Here is an 11,032-nt window from a genome sequence, read left to right on the forward strand (position 1 = left end):
CAAAGGCAGATTGTTTCTAATTTATTCATATGGGCAGCATTGAGAGTTTGTCTCCTTTGTACCCATGTCCTGACACAGGTTTAGAAGCCTCAATAACTGGCAGTGGTATTAAGCCTTTTAAAGAAGTTGTAAACTTGGAGAAAATAGACTGCAAAATAATCAGGAATTTCAAGTTTCTTCTTCCATGACTAGTGAAAATTTGCAGGGACTGAGGAGAGAGATGGGATCTCTCTGGATTAAAAGTCAAGAGGTACTAGTGGTGCCATATAACAATCTAGATTTTAAACCATAGAAATAATGAGTAAAAACAGTGAAGAAAACAATAATTCTGGCTAATCAGAACTACATGAGCACATTCGTGGCTCTGTAAAGAGCTGGATTGAAGTACAAGAAGGCTCTGCTTCTGAAAATAAGGGAAATGGGTTTCTGCACCAGTCAACGACAGGAGGCAGAGCCTACTTGAATTAGGCTGGAAGTTAAATTTACTGAAGCAGTTTATAGAAACACTAGAGTGTAGCAGCAGAGCACAATCAATAGACAGGATCCAGAGATGATAGCATAAATGTTTCAAATGTGCTCAGGGTAATTAGTTCTGAATTACCATGTGCATATTTTAAACATTTAAATTATCATCCTAGGATTTAGTAAACAGTTTCATGCAGCTTGGTTTGATTTTTCCATAAAGCTGTTAGTGACTAATCTGGATGAGCAGGGTAGAACAGCCACAACCTGCACTGTTGCTGAAGGTAATCAGCAGTGCAGCCACTGGAATAACTGCTGGAAAATGGGGTTTAGGTCATAAACCCTCCCTGTCTCAGCTGTCTCATACAAGCTGCCTCTCCTAGGAAGCAATATTCATTTTGTACCAGTTTTCAAAATGATTGGCTCAGCTCTTAAACTGAAAGGATTTTATGCAGGTGTATGTTGCATTTTCTTATACCTCAAACAGCAACAGAACAAAAACAAAACCAGTAAGTGGTTAAAGTGCAAAATCCTATTTGTATGCAGTAAACAGAGATCCCCCTTCTGTCTTGATACTCTGTGGCCGTTGTGTGCACATCATATCTTTCCTTCTGCTGTCCTAACTGGGCCTTCGACTTACAGGCATGTGTGGCAGCCCATGGACCTTCACTGCTTCAAAACGGTCATCACAATCCAGGGTCTAACTAGGCAGTTGAACATGCCTAAATCAACTAAAATATTGGCAGAATTCTGGGATAAAAATTCATTTTCTTCCATTTAGTATTTTATTTTTTAAAAAAATCCATGCTCAGTCTCAGGATTTTCTTTCTTCTGGCCTTTTTTGGCCACAGCATTAACTTTTAGCACGAAGGGTATTTAATTTAACATTTTTAGGACAATAACAACTGGCTAATGCGAACCTTCTGTGAATTAATGGCGTATATCCTGGAGCCAGCAGGTGGAGCTTTAAGAATAGAAACTATTTCTAAACCCCGTTTGTGCTAGGGACACTGAGTGGGAGCTATCTGTGCTGAAATCCTGATTGAATAAAAATTGTTCATTATGCAAACTGTCTGGTTCAGTACGCAGAGGCATCCCCCAGGCACAAACCCCAAGTAGCTGCTTTCTCTTTCCCCAGATTAAAACATATGAACTGCTTTGATGTAATCTTATAACAAAGCCTAATGGAAATTTTATTTCCTCTGAAGTTGACTGTCATTTCTTATTGCTCCTCTTCCTCTGTCTTCTTAATACTCTCTGATTCGGAGATCTGCAGTTAAATTTGCACTGTTCTTGTTCCCAAACACAGTACGCTTCCCCTTCCATGTTCAGGTTTATTTAAATTTAAATACTGTTATGTTGCATTACAGTATATTTAATCTCTTGTTTTTCTACAGCTATTTATCATTTTAATGAAATGCTGTAGAATATGACATTATGCAATGTGTTTAAATTGATAAATTACATTAGAAAAATATTGGATGGGATTTTTTAATGGTTAGTGGATTTTAGTAGATATATTTTCTTATTAGTAGACTCACTGCACACAGCTGGCATGAGGCTGGAATGTTAAGGATTTTGGGATAAGCTATGATTATAAGTTTTCCGAGACTTTGTTGAGCAGAATGGATGAAGAAAATTTGCCCCAATGCAGTTACTTTTACATCATCAGTTGCCATAACAACTTCATGCAATACTATATTTTTACTCAAAAATTCCTTTTAAGACTCAGTTGCTGTAATTTGTTTCAGCTCTTAAAAGGCGTGTTTCTCTTGGTGGTGGTTTCAGGGCTCTCATTACTGTAACGGAAAAGTAGCTGTGCTAATATACTCTTCATTTCAACATATGCAAGAGTTCAGTACCATCCAAAAATAGAATTTAAGAGTGGAGGTGATGAATCTGCTGTAGGATCTCTTCAAGACTATAGGAAAGAGGAATAGGCTTAGCTGGCAAACTGCCTTAAGAAGAGAGATGCTGGTGTTCTGTATCAGTGATTACTAGACCCAATGGGAGTCTAAAAAAATGCAACTTCAATTCTGTGTATCCTGCTGTTTTGCATCAGGCATATTCCAGTTGGCCTTTCATGGAAGACGGATGTATTTGCATCTCCCAAAGAGCTGGGGCTTCAGCCAGATGTCATTCCAATCATACTAACAGTATTTGACTAATGAGTAGAGATGTCCCTGAAGTATTTGCTTAAGAATAAGCAGCAGAGTAAAGCTTGCTGCCCTTTCTTTCATGATTAGCTGTTACCTTATTCATTAGATGACAACTTCACAGGCTATGTATGTATGTTTAGGTTTTGACCACAGTCGGAGGCACTCGTTAAGCCTCTTGGGTCTGTAGAGTGAGGCTGGACATCTTCTGAATAGACTGCTGAGAGTTTTCTGGTACTGTACTTCCTGCTTCAAGAAGCAGAGCAGAACCAAGAGGGGTACCACATCCAACACTATCTGGGAGAAGTTAGGCAAACTTCTGGAGGCCCCAGAGTTCAGGCCTGGTTGGAGTTTTGAGTTGGTTTTACCTGAATGGCTGTGTCAGTCCGTCCTTACTTTCCTCAGGCTCTTAATCTTAGCTTCTCCTAAGGTGCCTATTGCCCTGGTAGTCAAACCCCATATCAAAGTTGAATGATCTTTATGGTGTCCTGTAAGCCTGTTTGAGGGGTGTGATGCATGCAGTTCGGGTGCAAAGTTGTTGTTGCAGTGTAAAATTGAATGTTGAATGTGTACTATCTTCAGGGGAAATGATGCAGTCAGCCTTGGAGCGGGCCCTTACTCCCAATTGTACAGGGATGTGTCTGTCTCCCAACCCCAACATGCTATGGGACTGTTCCCCACTAGAGAAAGGAAGAGATTCCAAACCCCTTCAGGTCTTTGCAAATGTCATGATAGACATGTCTTTCCTTGAGAGACTGTTGGACCTTCATGCTGCCATTCTGCAATATGAAGGTTCCATAGAGTCTTTGTTTAATAGTCTGAAATTTCTGATTTCACTGTTTCCTGTTTTTGTTCTTGGCTTTTTTAATCATGTGTGTGTGTGTGCGCGTGTAGTTGGAAAGGGTTAAAATGGTCTTAGTAGCTCCCTCCTGTCTGCTCCAGCCACAGCTCCTAGATGATTTAATAAAAGCAAAGATGAGGGTCATCTAATTCATGCCCCTTTGTAGAGCAGTGTTTTTCTGTAGCCCCCCGGCAGCTCATCTCAAGTGCTTGATTTTCTTTATGCTTTGTCACAGCTTTCATCCTTAACTGTATTTCTCTGATAAACCATAACTGCTTTTTTGTTGCGGCTCCCGTGAAAATGACCACCTTACAACTTGGATTCTGTCGGCCTCTGGCTGTGAGACTTGGCAAATCATTTTGTGTGAGCAGAGATTATAGGAAAGGGCATATCTCTCCATGAAAGATGAATCCTTCTTCCTCCCTTTGCTCCTTATTGTAGTAACTTTATTCCTGAGAAATTTTGTTACCTATATGAATGTCAAATATGATTCCATCAGAATTATAATGGCATGCAGCATAAATTAGTGACCACTTAGTGCTACAGAAAGCTGCAATGTAAATTCGCTCTGATCTCTCACCACAGCTCAGTCTTTAGTAGATGCTTCAGGATGGATTCCTCCTCCCCCCCGCCCCCCCCCCCCCGCCCCCCCCCCCACACCAAAAGTGGTCATAAATTGCAACCAGTCACTGGACTCCCTCCAGTCCTAGAGCAATTACTGGGCCAATTTAACTGAAGGTTTTGATCAGGTGTTCTACTAGCAGGATTTTATTTCACTAAATGAATGTCTTCTAAAGGACCAGGCATGTAATATTTATAATAGCACTGCGTTTAAGTTCACTAGGAGACCAAGAATCCTGTGGTAAAATGTGTGATAACTGCTGCATTTACGAGGGAAATAAATTATAGCAGTTGAATTCCTCCACCCGAACAAAGGCCCATGTTATACAAGCATCTCTGCTTTATGAAAAATTGTTTGAGCCGTTCTCACTTCCTGCCGTAGATGTTCCATAGAGTTCCTGTGCACTGTGGCTATTGCATTCCGCAGTCGTTGGGGCAGTGTATCAATGGGTGGGGGATTGTTCTAATTTTTCCATCTGTACAACATGACTCTGATGTAAGGTTTAACGTAATTAATGTTTGGAAAGTCTTATGAGAACTTCAGATGAAAGGGGCTATTGAAGTGAAAATTGTTAATGTGCTATTTCAGTACTCAGAGCAGTGATGTAAACAGAACCCAATTCTACCTACCCCGGCCTGGGTGTGCAAAGGGGAAAAAGTGCATTGTCCTTCTCCTAGTCCTTTGCTCATGTGTGAAGGAGTCAGCCCCTTTCATGGAGAACAAGCAGCAGGCAGGTAAGCTGGAGAACACTTTTAGATGTGTACCATTTCATGACAGACAGCAGCTCCAGGGTGTTTGGGCATGGGGCTCTTTGCCCACTATACCTTTCCACCTTGCAGTCTTAGTATGACATCGGGGGGAGAAAACACTGCTCCTCAAGCAAAATATAGTCCATTGTGTTTACTTTGGGCATTAGTGCAACCCTGAGGAAGTTGGGTGCATACCTATCCCTACTGCTTCACACCCCTTTCAGCCTTCATCATTACTACTCCTAATCTCATTAGCCACTTACTGCTTTTATTCTGCTAGGTCATGAATTGTAAGCAGGCCTCATGCACTGCACATCTCCATGCTCAGTGCACATGTGTGTTAGTATCTAAATTCTTCATCTTAACACATAGTTGAACTAATCAGACACTAACACTCTGCCGCTTAACTTTCTTATTTCTTGGGATAATCTGTTCCAAACTCAGAGTATTTTAATATATTTTGTACTACATAATCTGTTTAAAAAAAAAAAAGAAAAAGGCAAACTCTGCCTGTACCAACCCAGCCCCCATAACCAAAGAAATCACTTAACTAGGCAATTACCTGTGAAAACCATAGCCCCTCCTTCCTGCTATGCCTCACCTGCAGCCCAGGGAATGAGGTGGCCCTTGCAGTATTCACTGAAGCACAACACATTCATGATTTTTAGGGGTCAGAAATGAATCCCCTTGTTGAAGACCCTCTTCGGAAAATACCGAGCCAGTCGCCACCTCTTGTTTAAACCAGGTGCTGGTTGTGAGTAATATAACTTGCTGCTCCTCTACATGGAAGGCTGAATTAGTGACAGCCTGGCCCCTTTTTAAGCGGCAGTAAATGGCTTTTTCTGTTGGTGTATATAAACCATAACCTTGCTGACTTTCATCTTTAATCTCTCTTGCAGCAGCTGACTGTCAGTTCTCCTTGGCAATGCTTTTCCCAAATGAAAGAGGGTTTGATGGAGTTAGCTCCGTGCTCAGTATCTTGAGGGGAATGAGTCCCTGAGCAAACAAGTTCAGGCCTTTGACCCTAAAAGTACTTGAGGTGTACTGTGAGTATAAAGTGAGTTGTATGCGCCCTGTGGATTCCCAAACCACACTGTAACTGTGGAAGGCTCTCGGGTGTGATGCTAGGGCTGATCTCTCATTTCTTTTTCTATGCCTTTCAGCTGGGAGATAAGTGAGATCACAGAGCCCCACTTTGCTTTTTGCAACAAGACAGTCTCTATCAATGTCCTGACAGCTCCAAAAGAAATGAACACATTACTCTTTGTGGGACCTCTAGCTTCTTCCTTTCAGACTAATAAGAGAGACGCCATTTCGTGACCAGTAAGTGCTTTGTGGATAGATGTGTTCTCTTTATCAGCACCTGTCTGATTACAGTATAACCAAGGTGTATCAGCTGTTTTACTGGAGTACAGCTAATACCATTATATGATATACTTTTCCGGGCAGAGCAGAACATATGTGCAGTTGCCTCTCAATACTTCTGTGTAGCATTAGAACTAATAAGAACCTTTCATGGCTTTTGATGTGAAGCAGTTAACGATGTATGCTTCCAAAATGAAGGGTGTTGTCAAAAAATAGAAAGGGAAGAGAAATTAAATGCTACCCCCAGCAGTAGCAGAAGTGAAAGAGCATGTGACCCTAGTCCACAGCAGGTGGCGCTGTGCTTTCCCTGGCTAATTACATTGAGTCTGCATACCTGTATGGTAATGATGGACTTTAATACCAGCAAAAAGAAAAGGAGTACTTGTGGCACCTTAGAGACTAACCAATTTATTTGAGCATAAGCTTTCGTGAGCTACACCAGGGTACTCTTTAAATAACACAGTGTTTAAGCACCACAGCTTTTCCCTTTCATGTATGTTTTGGTCTCATTTCTAATTATTGAAGGCATTTGACTTTAGAGAATAGGCCATTTCCCCTTGTTCCTGCTGTGGTTCAACAACCCTTTGTTTATGCCAAGCCAGGCCAGTTTCTTGCAACAGATTGTGATGTTAAACAGAAGGTTATGAAGAGTGAAGCAAGAGTAACTCGGAGAGACAAGTTCTCTCAAAACAAACTTCTTGCCATTTAGGAAGGGCTGGGGCAAAAGGCAGAGCAGCATCCCAAAAAGGTTAACTAGGATTAGTGTGCATCTTTAGGAATGTGTGCAACTACATTAAAGAGCAGTTAGTTTCCAAACCCACCTAAAAAATGATGACTTTTGGCTCCAAGAATGTCCAAAATTACACACACACTCATGAGAGCTCTGTGGGCCAGATCGCTCCCTCCTTCAGAAAAGGCTGCACGACTGACACAATTAGGTGGAAAACTCTATGCCATTGGGTGGATGAAAATTCTCCTGCATTGTGGGGCAAGAGCAAGGGCTAAGGCCCCTATAAACCATGAGTAGCATGAAATGCATGGGGAAATCTCGCAGCATGCAGGCTACTCAGGATGGGGCACGGTCCCTTCGTGGTACTGTCTGTCTCTCAACATCCGTGTCAGAAGGGTTCCCGCAGGAGCACTTGCCGCAGGCTATGCCTGCTCCAAAAGGAGGGACGACAGAGTTAGTGGACTGAGCGTAGCATTTGGAGGTGGCAGCCATGTGTGTGTCACATTTCTGCTTCCAGCTGGGTGTGTGACCTTGGGTAAATTGCTTTGTCACTGTGCCTCGGTTTCCCCATCTGTAAAAGGGGGATAATACAAAATGTTTTACAAAGCTGATTGTGTAAGTCTAAAGTATTCTCCTGTAGGGACATTGCCATGAGTTTGTAGGGAGGGGTTGTTGTTAGAGCATGACTCACAATTTCATCAGTTCCTAGTTACATCCCTGCCCCAATCAGGCAAAGAATCTCTGTAGTACATCGGAGAGGAATGAGACGCTCATCTGGGTTTAAGTCAGGAAAATACTGTAGGATGCTTGCTGCTGTAAATGTCCTCCTGAGGAATTTTCACATACACCAGCATATGGATATTTAAAATAAAAAGTGAAACTCCTTCAAGGCGAAAACGGGGAAGATCTCGATGAGACCAAGAAATCTGCTTTACAGCATGAGAGGAAGGGACCCAAGGAGAGAACTCTAGCTCATCTTGGCTGCAATAACATGTAGTCTGTCCCAGGACACCCACATCTCTGGCTGTGACTCTTGGTGGTAGAAGCTGCTAAATCAACAAGTGTAGCAATGTGGTGTTTTTTTCAGAACGTCCCTGATCATTTTTGTTGGTGTTTCTTTGTCCCATCCTCTGCTCCTTCACGCTCAGCAGCCCAAGAGTGGATTTATCATGAAACAAACCATACGATGGCATGGAGCCCCCAATGACAGGAGGCCCCTCAAAATACAGGACAAATATCTGACAACCTGCCCCCAAGTCCCTGCCGTCGGTGCAGCAGGGCTCAGGCCGGCAGGCTGCCTGCATGCTGAGGCCAGTGGGCCCACACTGCTCCCGGAAGCAGCCGGCTGCTGGCATGTCTCTGTGCGGCCCTGGCAGGGGGAGAAGGCGGCTCCATGCGCTGCCCATGCCCCAGGCAGCGCACGGAGACTCACTGACCCCCTCCCACCAAAGGCGCACAGAGATGTGCCAGCAGCAGGGCTAAGGTGGCTCCTGCCTGCTCTGCCTCCCTCCCTCTGTGCCGCTTTGTTCCCGCAAGCGGCTGGCATGACCCTCCGGCCCCTGGAGGGTGGGGATGTCTCCGCGCACTGCCCCCGCCCTGAGCACCGACTCCGCAGCTGGGGGGGCAGTGGCACGTGGAGACCCCCTGTGCGTGTCCCCCATCCCCCCCCTGGGTCTAGGAGCCGGGGTGTGTGTGCTGGTAACTTTGGGAGTCACGCTGCTTGAGGTAAGCGCTGCCCCCTGTCCCACTCCTGCACCCCAACCCCCTGTCCCAGCCCAGAGCTTGCATCCCATGCCCAAACTTCCTCCCAGAGCCCATGCCCCAGCCCAGAGCCTGCACCCAAACTTCCTCCCAGAGCCCACCTCCCACATCCCCTCCTGCACCCCAACCCCCTGCCCCAATCAAGGTACCTCACTTTATTTTCATTTACTTCCCTTACTTTTAGGAGGAGAATGAAGAAAAAAATAATGAAAAATGGGGGCGGGGGGGAGATAAGAGATAATGTTCTTTTTCTTGGCTGGGTCCCAAGGGGGGCCCCCTGAAAATGAAGTTGCATATACGGCCCCACTAACTCTAAATCCACCTCTGCAGTAGCCACATGAAAGCAGAGCAAGGTTAAAGATACAAACCAGGATTTTGCTATCCCCAAAACAGACAAACTTCTAGGCCAGGTCTGACATGGGGACCATCGAGTCCTTTTGCCGACTGTGGCCAGTACCCACTGCCTCAGTGGACGGTGCGAGGCTGTGATGTTACTGATGACTCTACGTGTCCAGTTTCAGTGGCTACAGAACATGGTGTGCCCGTGTAGATCTCTCTGAACCTACCATTCCATGCTCTGGGGTCAGTTTGCTGGTGGCAGCTTCTCCCTATCCTGGAATATCTCCTGAGACTGCAACCGTGTTTGGTTATTTGTATTCGTCTTCAACAAATGCCAGTAGCTGCTGTTTGGTGTTGAACTGAATACCAAAAATGTTGATTCACTGACTTAAAAATACACTGGACAAAATGCTGGAAGATGTGCATTGACAAGCAGCTGGAACTGGTGACTTAAGTATGCTAACTCTGACTTTTCCAAATCTTATGGCGCTGTTTCAACATAGATTGGATTGTTTTATTGGACAATTAATTACCTAGATCCCTTTTTAATTTCATGGATATACAGTTTGAGATTGTTGGGGATTTTTCATCTTCAGATGCCTTTTATCCTTTCCCCAGTAGACTGATGTTGCTGCCAAATTGAAAGGATTATTTTCTTGGTGGCCAGACTTGTTTGTGCTGTGAAGCCTGCTCTAGGAATTGGGGTGAAAATGAAGTCTATCCAACTTTTCTTTGCCCCACTGGATTTAGTCCCCTGGCAGGCTTCCATTAAAGTCCTGGAAGGGGAAATTCATTAGATGTACCTTAGCATGATTTCCCATGGCTTTGATTTTAATGAAAATGTGGATTTGAAATTGTTTTATCATTAGAATCTGTTGACTGAATGTCAATGAAAAGCAATTCCACCCACCAGCCGTATATAGATGCATCCTGTGTGCTTAGGTAAATCCCCCAGTGAGAGTGTGAAACATCAGAAAGGGCAGAAATTAGCCTGCGAGGTTTACAAATGCATTGCAGGCTAATGTTTTTCTGCATTTCAAGGATCTAAGTTCAGTTCCAACAATGTTGTTCCACTTATAATCCGTAATGGGAAAACTAATCAATTAAAATGGTCCATTCTTAAACCATTGCAAAAGGAAAGTGATGTTTAGAATAACTGCATTATGTAGCATGAAGGATGTAAGCTAAAGATAAAAGCATGTTATCCCCAAATCTGCAAATCCAGACAATCTTTTTCCATGGTACCTGAGAAGGCAGGAGGAGAAATTCTGGTGAGACTCTTTGGTAGGTTACCAAGGAGTGTTTATGCATAAGGCAGCTGACTTCTTTTCTCTGAAGACCAATTTATACCAGCCCCAGTGACTGCAATGAGCCTTTAACTCCCAAATCTCAGGGCTGCAGCTCAGCATTCTAACCGAGGATACCACTGGGACTGCAAAGACAGCTGTAGGGTTTGGATGTATACCATTGTACCTACTATAGCTGTAGAAGAAGCAGGAGTGCTCCTGAAAGCTTGCCTGTGTTGTTTATACAATATATGCATTTGAAATCTACCACACAAGTATGCATTTGAGTCTATTAGACAGCCTTTCTTTTTTAGGTCAGTGCAGTGACTAACCCAGACCTGCCTGATTGCCTTGTGAATGAAAACAAAAATGTAATGTAAGGGTTCCTCAAGTGTTACCTTTGTCTTAAGCCACCAAGGCATGCTGACCACAGTACTTTCAGTGCATCCTCTGGATAAAGGTTAGTATCTGAAGAGTTGCAATGTGGGTAAATCTCCTTTACGGCAATCTGGTGCCAAAATCTGCTCTGTTACACCTGTGCAATCTCTTTGCCTCCTACAAACACTGGGTCTGATTTTCCTGTAACTTAGATGGATGTAAATCAGGAATAACTGCTGACATCAGTAGTTAAACTGATGTAAAAACTGGTGTAAGAGAGTTGGGCCCCTTCTCGGTATCTCTGCCTTGCTCTCTGCTGAATTCTGCATAGAGATCAGCACTT

Source organism: Chelonia mydas, chromosome 17, assembly GCF_015237465.2.
Source record: "Chelonia mydas isolate rCheMyd1 chromosome 17, rCheMyd1.pri.v2, whole genome shotgun sequence".
In the NCBI taxonomy this organism is placed as follows: Eukaryota; Metazoa; Chordata; order Testudines; family Cheloniidae; genus Chelonia; species Chelonia mydas.